Source organism: Nicotiana tabacum, chromosome 9 (genome assembly GCF_000715075.1).
Source record: "Nicotiana tabacum cultivar K326 chromosome 9, ASM71507v2, whole genome shotgun sequence".
Taxonomy (NCBI): Eukaryota; Viridiplantae; Streptophyta; class Magnoliopsida; order Solanales; family Solanaceae; genus Nicotiana; species Nicotiana tabacum.
The window spans coordinates 24103213-24116346 of record NC_134088.1 but is presented as its reverse complement, the minus strand read 5'-3'; positions in this window follow the sequence as shown (position 1 = coordinate 24116346).

Genomic DNA, 13134 nt, shown 5'->3' with positions numbered 1-13134 from the left:
AAGCGAGGTAGGTGTCGTGGTTAACCTTGACTTGAGGGAATAGAACCCTTAAATTATTTGTTATGTGAATTGCATGTGAACGACGTCTAGGCGAGGTGACGAGTGTCTATACGTCGTCAAATTAATTGTTTGCCTGCTTACTTAGAAAATCATAAATTGTTTTAAATCATAAATTAATTATTATAATAATTGTTTCTCTCTTATTCTTTGTCAAACATTAATTCTTGCATTCCTGTATTAATTATTACATGCTATTTGAATTATGTGTTTTAATTGTTATTAGACATTTAGCATATTAAATATTAAACTGCCTATTTTCTCTCTGATTTTCATAATAATTTGCTATTTGTCATTGTTTGTTTCATAATTAAATCATAATTATTGTATGCTTGTTGTCTTATAATTTTATATTAATTGTTACATTTATTGGAAAAATTTCTCCTATAAGAATTGGTAAATGAATATGTTGGAGGAGCGGGTTGCACGCCGCAACAGGATTGATTATAATGAATATATTGGAGGATCGGGTTGCACGCCACAACAGACTTATTAAAAGTCCATATTGGAGGATCGGGTTGCACGCCGCAACAGACTTATTAAAAAGTCCATATTGGGGGATCGGGTTGCACGCCGCAACAGACTTATTAAAAGTCCATATTGGAGGATCGAGTTGCACGCCGCAACAGACTTATTAAAAGTCATACATACATATATATATATATATATATATATATATATATATATATATATATATATATATATATATATATATATATATATATATATATATATATATATATATATATATGGTGGATCGGGTTGCACGCCGCAACAGACTTGATTAAAATGAATATATTAGAGGAGCGGGTTGCACGCCACAACAGAATTGAATGTGAATATATTGTGAGAGCGGATTGCACGTTGCAACAGAATTGACGTAAATGATAATTGGTTATGACTGCTGAGTTGGCATCAATTATTATAAATGAGTTACTTGATTTATTTCTATTATTGTTGTTGTTTCTAATATTGCGTACAGGTAATATAAGTGACCCACCTTAGCCTCGTCACTACTTCGTCAAGGTTAGGCTCAGCACTTACCAGTACATGGGGTCGGTTGTACTGATACTACACTCTGCACTTCTTGTGCAGATTTTGGAGTTGGTCTCAGCGGCGTACCGTAGACTTGCTCGGATTTCAGCTATTCAGAGGAGACTTGAGGTATAATTGCACGGCGTTGGCAGTTCTGAAGTCCCCGTATACTTTACTTTAGCTGTGTGTTGCTTCCAGACAACTTTATTTTATTCAGACCTTTATTTGTATGTATTCTAGAAGCTCGTGCACTTGTGACACCAATTCTGGGATGGTATTTAGACACCATTGTTTTGATGGATTATTTCATTATATTTCAAACTTTGCTTCTGCATTTGTTTCCTTGTTATTAATAAATTTAGAATTGTTTTAAAAATGGTTAATATTATTCTAACGTTGGCTTGCCTAGAAGTGAAATGTTAGGCGTCATCACTATCCGAAGGTGGAAATTTTGGGTCATGACAGTTCGGTGGCATTCATGGGACACATAGTGTCCAGTGAAGGGATTAAGGTGGATCCAAAGAAAATAGAGGCAGTTCAGAGCTGGCCCAGGCCATCTTCAGTTACTGAGATTCGGAGTTTTCTCAGCTTGGCCGGTTATTATCGTTGCTTCATAGAGGGTTTCTGGCATATTGCGGCGCCTATGACTAAATTGACCCAGAAAGGTGCTCCGTTCAGGTGGTCGGATGAGTGTGAAGAGAGCTTTCAGAAGCTCAAGACGACTTTGATTACAACCCCAGTATTGGTGTTGCCTACAGGTTCAAGGTCTTATACTGTGTATTGTGGCGCATCGCATATTGGTCTCGGCGTAATGCTGATACAAAATGGTAGGGTGATTGCCTATGCTTCTAGAAAGTTAAAGGTACATGAGAAGAATTATCCGGTCCACGACCTTGAGTTAGCAGCTATTGTTCATGCCTTGAAGATTTGGCGGCATTATTTGTACGGTGTCCATTGTGAGGTGTATACCGATCACCGGAGTCTACAACATCTATTCAAATAGAAGTATCCAAATTTGAGGCAGCGGAGGTGGTTGGAGTTGCTAAAAGACTATGATATCACTATTCTGTATCATCCTAGAAAGGTCAATATGGTGGTCGATGCCTTGAGTAGAAAGGTGGTGAGTATGGATAGCCTTGCATTCATTCTTGTTGGTGAAAGGCCTTTTGCAGTTGATGTTCAGACCCTGGCCAATCAGTTTATGAGATTAGATGATTCAGAGCCCAGTCGGATTCTAGCTTGTATGGTTTCTCGGTCTTCTCTTTATGATCGTATCAGAGTACGTCAGTATGATGACCCCCATCTGCTTGTCCTTAAGGACACAGTTCAGCATGGTGATGCCAAGGAAGTCACTATTGGGGATGACGGTGCATTACGGATGCAGGGCAGGCTATGTGTGCCTAATGTAGATGGTTTGCGTGAGTTGATTCTTCAAGAGGCTCACAGTTCATAGTACTCCATTCATCCAGGTGCCGCTAAGATGTATCAAGATTTGAGGCAGAACTATTAGTGGAGGCGAATGAAGAAAGATATAGTTGGGTTTGTAGCTCAGTGTTTAAATTGTCAACAGGTGAAGTACGAGCATTAGAGACCGGGAAGATTGCTTCAGAGACTTGAAATTCCGGAGTGGAAGTGGGAGCGTATTACCATGGACTTCGTAGTTGGGCTCCCACAGACTTTGAGAAAGTTTGATGCTGTTTGGGTGATTGTAGATCGGTTGACCAAGTCCGCGCATTTTATTCCAGTTGGTACTACTTATTCTTCGGAGTGGTTGGCTAGGATTTATATACGCGAGATTGTTCACCTACACGGTGTGCCAGTGTCTATCATTTCGGATCGGGGCACGCAGTTTACATCATAGTTTAGGTAAGCAGTATAGCGATAATTAGGTACACAGGTTCAGCTAAGTACAACATTTCACCCTCAGACAGACGGGCAGTCCGAGCGCACTATTCAGATATTGGAAGATATGCTACGTGCTTGTGTTATAGATTTTGGAGGTTCTTGGATCAGTTTCTGCCATTCGCGAAGTTTGCTTACAATAACAGCTACCAATCGAGCATTCAGATGGCTCCGTATGAGGCTTTATATGGGAGACGGTGTCAGTCTCCGGTGGGTTGGTTTGAGCTGGGTGAGGCTAGGCTATTGGGCATTGACTTAGTTCAGGATGCTTTGAAGAAGGTTAAATTGATTCAGGAGCGGTTTCGCACGACGCAGTCTAGACAGAAGAGTTATGCCGACAGGAAGGTCCGTGATGTTGTTACATGGTTGGGGAGAACGTTCTCCGTAATATTTCACCCATGAAAGGTGTGTTGAGGTTCCGGAAGAAGGGCAAGTTGAGCCCTCGGTATATTGGGCCTTTTGAGATACTTAAGAAAATTGGAGAGATGGCTTATAAACTTGCTTTGCCACCTAGTCTATCACGTGTTCATCCAGTATTCCATGTATCCTTGCTTCAAAAGTATGTCGGGGATCCATCTCATATTCTGGATTTCAGTATAGTGCAACTAGATGGTGTTTTGACTTATGATATGGAGCCGATGGCTATTTTAGACCGGCAGGTTCGAAAGCTGAGGTCAAAGAACGTAACATCAGTGAAGGTACAGTGAAGAGTCCAGCCAGTCGGAGATGCTACTTGGGATATTGAGCAGGAGATGTGGAGCAAATATCCACACCTATTTGAGACTCTAAGTATGATTCTAACCCCGTTCGAGGACGAATGTTTGTTTAAGAGGGGGAGAATGTAACGACCCGGCTGGTCGTTTTTAGTATTATAACCCTGTTCCCCCATTTACTGCTCAAGTTATGCTTTACAGTTGTTTGATGACTTACCGGGTTAGTTGGTTCGGGTCCAGAAGGATTTCGGAGTGAAATGAGACACTTAGTCTCAAAATTGAAAACTTAAATTGGAAAGGTTGACCGGATGTTGACTTATGTGTAAACAACCTCGGATTTGATTTCTGCTGATTCTAATAGCTCCGTATGGTAATTTTGGACTTAGGAGCGTGTCCGGAAAATTATTTGGAGGTCCGTAGTGGAATTAGGCTTGAAATGGCGAAAGTCGAATTTTTAGAAAGTTTGACCGGGGGGTTGACCTTTTGATATCGGGGTCGGAATCCGATTCTAGAAATTTGAATAGGCCTGTTATGTCATTTATGACTTGTGTGCAAATTTTGAGATCAATCGGGCGTGATTTGATAGGTTCCGACGTTGTTTGTAGAAATTGGAAGTTTCAAAGTTCATTAGGCTTGAATCTATGCGTGATTCATGTTTTTAGCATTGTTTGATGTGATTTAAAGATTCGACTAAGTTCGTATGATATTTTAGGACTTGTTGGTATATTTGGTTGAGTTCCCGGGGGCCTCGTGTGAGTTTCGGGTGGTTAACAGATCAAATTCGGACTTAAAACCACTGCTGGAAATTTTTCTTCTTGTTTTCTCGCACCTGTGGAGGTCTGATCACAGGTGCGAAGAAATTTCCGTACCTGCAAGGTCGCAGGTGTGAAGCTATGCACGCAGAAGCGGAAAAGGGGAGGGGGAGATGGCTTCGCAGAAGCGAAGAAAACGTCATATGTGCGACTCCGCAGGAGCGGACTTCCTATCCGCAGAAGCGGTGAAGCTGCAGAAGCGAAGGAATTCTCGCATCTGCGAGACTGCAGGTGCGGTTAAAAATTCCGCTGAAGCGAAAACCCCTGGGCAGTACAAAAACATAGGGGTTCTAAACTTTTTCCATTTTTGGGCATTTCAAGCTCGGGTTGGACAATGTTTGAGCGAGGTTCTTACGGGAAATCTTGAGGTAAGTCACTTGTGATCATTTCTACTCCATAATATTGAATTATCATCATATAATCCGACTAGATTACATATTTTGGAGGTGTAAATCGAGGATTTGAAAATAAGATTTGAGGATTTGGAGGTCGAGTTGAGGTCTGATTTTGGTAAAATTGGTATGGTTAGACTCGTGGTCGAATGGGCTTTCGGAATTTATAACTTTTGTCGGGTTCCCAGACGTGGTCACCACAGGCGATTTTTGGGTCAAATTTCGGATTTTGATGGAAAATTTGTATTTTCATATAAAATTAATTCCTATAATTTTTATTGACTATATCGGATTATTTGTGGCTAGATTCGAGGCATTTGGAAGCTGATTCGCGAGGCAAAGGCATTGCAGAATAAAGAATTTCACGGTTTGAGGTAAGTAACAGTTCTAAATTTGGTCCTGAGGGTATGAAATACCGGATTATGTGATATATGATTTGTTTTGGAGATGATCCAAAAAAGAAAGTTGTAGCCCTTTGTATCTAGTTTTCAGAAAGGTAAACCATTTGTCATTTGGAGTTGTGTACAAAAAGTTATGGTAGATACACTATAGGCTGTCCGGGAAGCATTTGAAAATCTCTGTTGCACATGGCTGAATTTGGAAGCTTATATGTCGTAATATATAAGGAATTAGAAGATTAGCAACAAATGAGAGTTATAGCCGTTGGAGTCTAGTTTTCATAAAGTCAAACCATTCATAATTTGGAGTTTTGTACAAAGAGTTATGACTATTATACTAGAAGCTGTCTGAGAAGAGTTTGAAAATGACTTTTGAAGAATTTGCTCATCGCGAACGCGAAGGGGTGTCCCGAACACGAAGAACAAACCCCTGGGCAGAAGAATAAAGTCCAAATTCGTGTCATTCTTCCATTTTTGGACCAAGGAAGCTCGGGTGAGGCGATTGTTCAAGAGTTTTTCAAGAAAAACAGTGGGGTAAGAATTCCTAACTTGATTTTGGTTAAATTACATGAATCTATTGTTGTTTTTATCACTAAATTAGTAAATTGGGTTGAAAAATTTAGAAAGCCCTCTGGGAATTCGATAAAATTGGTATGGTTAAACTCGTATAGGAATGGGTGTTCGAATTTCATGAAAATTATGTCGGGTTGCGAGAGGCAGGTCCCGCGTTGACTTTTTGGAATAAAATTTTAAGTCGACGTATTATTATCCGGAATTATTTTCGATGAATTTTAATGAAGTTGTACAATTAATTTGGATAAATTTGATCTTTTCGGAGGTCAATTCAAGCAAGAAGGCTATTTTGGAATATCGGCCTAACTTCAAAAAGGTAAGTGTCTTGCTTAACCTCGAGTGGGGGAATTACCCCTTAGGCATCGAGTCTTATGTGCCATTCGTGAAATGTGAAAAGCCGTGTACGCTAGGTGACGAGTACGTACTCGGCTTATATGTGTAAATGTTTATTGAGTTAAAGTCTTGAGTATATTGTTTGGTAAATTGGGTAATTATTGGTATATATTTAATCATCTATTTGTCGTGCCTAAATCCTTGTTATTGTTGAATCCGTTGTTATATGACAATTTGATGTGATTGTTACTTGATTATTTATGTAATTCCGTGAATTTGTTGGTTTGATAATTATTGGAATCGAATTTCATTATGGAGTTTTTCTCTGCAAATAATTAATTAAATGAGCTTAAGAAGAGGTGTTTATATAATTATTAAAAATTTGAATTTAATGAAGACTTTGCTTTATGTTGAGTAGTTTCTATCTCTATTGGTTGTTTTTGGGTGTTGTACACATTGTGTGAAACTTTTGGCTATTTGTTGTGAAATTAATTAATTTTGTTATATCCTTAGAATTTGTTGTGGCCATTGAGCAAACTGTAAAGTGAATTGATTTTGTTATGTTGCCGTGATAACTTGCCGTGTAAATTGTTGTGTTGTGTGAATTATTTTTTTTGAGAAGATAAGGATGGCATTTCACCGTTGATATTATGTGGGTATAAGGGTGACATTTCACTGTTGTTGTGTTGTTGGAATATTGTCTGGGCAGAGCGATAAGGGTGGCAATAGGAGCGATAAGGGTGGTTATTGATATTTTATGGGCGGAGCGATAAGGGTGGCAATAGGAGCGATAAGGGTGGCTATTGTCAGGGACGATATGTGATGATGTGGGGTTGTGGCGTTGATGATTTTCATGTGATGTTGTGATTTTTTTGTGTTTATTTTTATACCTTGTGCAATTTATCTTGTTGTTGGTAAATTGATAACAATCTGATTTATATTGAACTTGAGAGCCTATGGCTATGGCCAGGCGGATTATAAAATGAAATATGGCCACGAGGTGCCGTGAATAAATAATGAGGATATTTGGCACGTGAATTGTCCATGCAGTTGAGATATGAAATGTGAGCACGAGGTGCTGTGATGAAATGATAATGATATTTGGCACGTGAGTTGTCCGTGCAGTTATGATATGAAATGAGGGCACGAGGTATTAGAGAAATATGATGATTTAATTGTGGGCACGAGGTGCCGTGGAAACATGAAAAATGGGCTGAGACCCGTGTTTATGAAAAATATAAAAATGGGCTGAGACCCGTATTTTTATGATTTTGAAATGAGGTGTCACATGGTGACTTTTAATTGAGAGAATTATATTCAAAATATTTATTTGGATGGATTTTAATTCAAAAAGAATTATATAAAAGAATTGTATTAGAAAGATATTTATTTAAGGAAATTATATCTGAAGATATTTATTTGAAGAATTTTATATTCAAAAGATGTTTATTTGAGGAAATTATATTTGAAAAAGAGTTTTATTCGTAAGAATTATGTGTGAAAGATATTTAATTGAAGAACTTGATTTAACTGGGTATAAATGTATTTATCAGAGCGATATTAATGGTGATTTTATTGTCTTACTGTGCACATCACTGGTTGTTTTATGTTGCCCTTATTTTTATTTGTTTCCTATTATTTGTATATTATATTGCACAGGTTATTAGACTAGTGAGTGTCTTGACTGTACCTCGTCTCTACTCCACTGAGGTTAGTCTTGATACTTACTGGGTACCGACCGTGGTGTACTCATACTATACTTCTGCACATTTTTGTGTAGAGCCAGGTATTGGAGACATCGGACTTGAGCAGAGTTAAAGCGGGATCGTAAGGATTCAAGGTAGAGCTGCTTAGTCGTCACAGTCCCTTGAAGTGTTTTTATTTTATTGTACTGTTAATTTGTAATCAAACAGTATTGTATATTCGATCCTCGTGATCATTCCATGTATTCAGTTAGAGTTCGTGACTCACTACTACCAGTCTTGGGAGGTTGTATATTGTAATTATTTCCGCTGGTAGTTTCGGAAAAAAAAATAGCTTCAAAATGTAATTGAAATCGACTTACCTAGTCTTAGAGACTAGGTGCTATCACGACGCCTGTGGTGGGATTTTAGGTCGTGACAAGTTTGTTTTAGAGCTCTAGGTTCATAGGTTCTACGAGTCATGAACGAGTCTAGTAGAGTCTTGCGGATCGGTACAGAGACGTCTGTACTTATCTTCGAGAGGCTACAGAACTGTTAGGAAATTTCCACTTCTTTCATTCCTGTCGTGCGGATTTGTTGATTGTAGAATTTGAGCCTTTGTATCTCTATTCTCTCACAGATGGTGAGGACACGTGCTACCGGGTTAGATAAGCAGGCATCCGCACATACTGCTAGGGCTGCAAGAGGCTGGGGCCGAGGTAGAGGCCGAGGTAGAGGCCGAGGAAGGGCACGTGCTACGACTAGAGCACATATCAGAACAACAGTTGAGGAGCCACCAGTAGCTCCAGTTGGGGGACAGGTACCAGAAGCACCTGTTGTTACCCCCGGACTTCAGGAGACTTTAGCACAGTTCCTGAGTATGTTCGGTACATTAACTCAGGCGGGATTGATCTCTGTTACACCAAATATTTTGCAGATTTGGGGAGTAGCTCAGACTCCTACCACAACTCCACAGCAGCAGGTTCACGTTGGTCAGGTTCCGGGTGTAGTACCGGTATAACCTATTATTCTGGTTCGGCCTGAGGTCAGGCCAGAGGCATTAGAAGAAGAACAAAAGAGACTTGAGAGGTTTAAGAGGAATTGTCCACCTACTTTCAGTGGCACAGCTACAGGGGATGCCCAAAAATTTCTAGAAAATTGTCACCGTATTCTCCGCACCATGGGTATTGTGGAGGTGAATGGAGTTGCCTTTACTACATTTCAACTGTCAGGCGCAGCGTATCGGTGGTGGCAAATCTATGAAGAAGGTAAACCAGTCGATTCCACACCGCCAACTTGGGCTCAATTTTCGGAAATGTTCTTGAAAGAGTTTCTTCCCCAGACTCTCAGAGATGCTTGGCGCCTAGAGTTTGAACGGTTGCGTCAGGGCACAATGACAGTGTCAGAATATGCTATCAGGTTCAGTGAGTTAGCCCGTCATGCACCTATCTTGGTTCCTAAAATCAGAGAGCGGGTCCGTAGATTCATTGAGGGGCTCAAATATGATATTAAAGTATGCATGGCTCGAGAATTGCAAACTGATACTCCATTTCAACAAGTAGTGGAGATTGCAAGGAAGATTGGGGGTGTTTTAGGCGAGGAAAGGGAGTCTAAGGAGGCCAAAAGGTCTCGAAGATCTTGAGGGTTCAGTGGATTTTACTCTTCAGCTAGAACCCATTACAGTGGAGGCTCGAGTAGTCGGTCAGCTCAGTCCGCACATCAGATTACTCGGAGTGCTCCAGTTTATAGTGCACCATCGATACGAGATTCTTACAGTGGTTATTCCAGTTATCCGGTATAGACTCAGTTCGAGTAGTCGAGACCTCATAGGGGTTGTTATGAGTGTAGTGATACTAGGCATATCATGAGAGATTGTCCCAGACTTGGGAGGGGTGGATTTCATCAGAACACTCCAGCTACAAGCTTTATTCCAGTTGATACTCCATGTGCACAGTCAGCTAGAGGTGGAGGACAGGCGGGTAGTGGGTGCCTAAGAGGTGGAGGCCCGACCCGTTGATATAATCACTATGATTTGGCTAGGGCCAATACACCAGATAGTGTCGTTACATGTACGATCCTGATTTTTATTATAAAGGATAATTTCCCTTAATTTGATTCGGTTCTGAATATTGAGGTGAGTTCTCCTATTATGCTCAACTTATGGGTGAGCTTCATAAATTTGTGACCCACTTATATGTTTATCCCTGTTGGGAGATTTAAAGATGTGAACCCATATCTGTCATTTTATTTTTGTACACCAGTGAGGGATATAAGTCCAAAAGTAATTTTTATTATTCATTACTGTGGGTTTAATATATTTCGGAATAATTGATTCCAATTTTTGTGAATTATATGCCCTACCGGTATGAGGGTCCATTATGTGTTGTGAAAACTGTTTATGAAATTTATTGAAAAGAAGAAAGAAAGGAAATTGAAATTTCAGTTGGCACAATGTGCAAAATACTTGTGATTCGGAGTTGAGGACGAGATCATCATATTTTTATATGGTGTGAAATATTTAAACCGGGCTGTAAGCCGCGATGAAAGTTATATAAGGACGAGGTCTTTATGGTGAAATATTTATGAGTTTAAAATTCTCCCTTGTGAAATTTAATTTGTGCAATAATATTAATAGGGAGTCATGCCTGTTAGGCTTATTTGATAATGCTTGTATATTTTCTGTTCATATTCAGCCATTTTCATGCTGTAAATATTGAGTTTTAGCCTATGAGGTGAGTGCCCAGGTGGCGTTAAATGTGACTCATTAATCCGAGTAAGTAATCATGAGATCTTCATGCCTCATGTTCTGTTGTCAGTGTTGTGAAAATTCGAAACGAGGTGATGGTTAATATGAGATTAATTGATGATGCTGGAATTAATTATGAACAATTTTTAAGACCAGAGATGTGGTGATGAGCATACATATGATGTGCTTCATGTCCTGATATCATTGTGATAATGCAATGCTGAGATTAATATTATTGATATATACCCAGTGGTGTTTTGTTGGGTTGCGGATGTGTTGTAGGAGTTATTTTGGTGTTACTTTGGCAGGTGGTTAGGCCCAATCACAAGGGAGACTCTGCCAAAATTTCTGAAAAATTTGGGAGTTAGTAAAAATTTGGGGGATTGAGACGTGCAAAAGAAGAGACAAATTATGTTATGTGTTTGAGGGTGAATGATCCTAAGCAGGGAAGAATGAAACACCACAGAAATTTTTTGAAGCACTTCAACACTATCAAGAAAGTTGATGTGTGCGTAGGCACGAGTTGCTATAGCCAGTTGAGACTAATACCGTGCGTTGATGAAAAATCGGACTTTTTGAAAATGTTTGGAGTGTAATAAATTGGTCTTAAGGTTCCCAAATATGGATAAAAGAAATAATCTCAAATGATATGGTGTTTCCGGACTTACCACCAATCAATAGAGTGAGACCAGCCATGAGTTTATGTGTAAAAGTAAAAATCATCAATTCGGTAACTTTAGAATAATTATTAGCACGTTCGAGGACGAACGTTTGTTTAAGAGGTGGAGAATGTAACGTCCCGACTTGTCGTTTTAAGAATTTAAGCCATGTCTGGCGGCATAAGGCCCTGAGCAGCTTCTTATTATGTGTATTGACTTGCGTGCGTGGTTGAATTCAGTTACCAGATGATTTTGAGTGATTTGGGACACTTGGTCCCCAAGACGGAAGCTTAAGTCTTAGAATTTTTACCGTAGTCAGAACTATGTGAAGACGACTCCGAAATGGAATTTTGATGATGTCAATAGCTCCGTATGGTGATTATGGATGTAGGAGCGTGTCCGGAAAATTATTTGGAGGTTTGTAGAGGAATTTTACTTGAAATGGCGAAAGATGAATTTTTGGGAAGTTTGACCGAGGGGTTGACTTTTTGATATCGGGGCCGGAATCCGATTCTGGAAATTGGAATAGCTTCGTTATGTCAATTATGACTTGTGTGCAAAATTTGAAGTCATTCCAGATTGATTTGATGTGTTTCGGCACAAGATATAGAATTTGAAATTTCAAAGTTCATTAGGCTTGAATTGGGGTATGATTCGTGGCTTTGATGTTGTTTGATGTGATTTGAGACCTCGAGCAGGTTCGTGTTATGTATTGGGACTGGTTGGTACGATTGGACGGGGTCCCGGGGGCCTCGGGTTTGATTTGGGGTGGTTCCGGACCAAGTTTGGGTGTTTTGATGCTGCTGGTTGCTGGTTCTGGTGTTGTTCTTCGCGTTCGCGAGGAGCCTCTCGCGTTCGCGAAGAAGGAAATTTTGTTGTTCGTCGTCTGATTTTAGAGGCTCATATCTCGCAAGTTATAAGGAATTTGGAGATGATCCAAAAATTAAAGTTGTATCCCTTTGTATCTAGTGTTCAGAAAGGTTAACCATTTGTCATTTGGAGTTGTGTACAAAAAGTTATGGTGGATAAACTATAAGCTATCCGGGAAGAGTTTGGAAATCTCTGTTGTACATGGCTACTTTTGGAAGCTTATATCTCGTAATATATAGGGAATTGGAAGATGAGCAACACATGAAAGTTATAGCACTTGGAGTCTAGTTTTCATAAAGTCAAACCATTCATCATTTGGAGTTTGTACCAAATGTTATGACTATTATACTAGAGGCTATCTGAGAAGAGTTTGAAAATGACTTTTGAAGAATTTGTTCATCGCGAATGCGAGGGGGTGTCGCGGACGCGAAGAACAAACCCCTGGGCAGCAGAATAAAGTCCAAATTCGTGTCATTCTTCCATTTTTGGACCAAGGAAGCTCGGGTGAGGCGATATTTTGACAGTTATTCAAGAAAAATATTGGGGTAAGAATTCCTAACTTGATTTTGGTTAAATTACATGAATCTATTATTGTTTTTATCACTAAATTCGAATTGGGTTGAAAAACTTAGAAAAACCTCTTGGTTTAAATTTAGGATTTGGAGGTCGATTTGTTATTAGAATTAGATAAAATTGGTATGGTTGAACTCGTATCGGAATGGGTGTTTGGATTTCATGAAAATTATGTCGGGTTCCGAAAGGCGAGTCCTGCGTTGACTTTTGTTGACTTTTTGGAATAAAATTTTAAGTCGACGTATTATTATCCGAAATTATTTCTGATGAATTTTAATGAAGTTGTACAATTAATTTGGATAGATTTGAGCTGTCCGGAGGTAAATTTAAGCAAGAAGGTTATTTTGGAACATCGCCCTAACTTCAAAAAGGTAAGTGTCTTGCTTAAC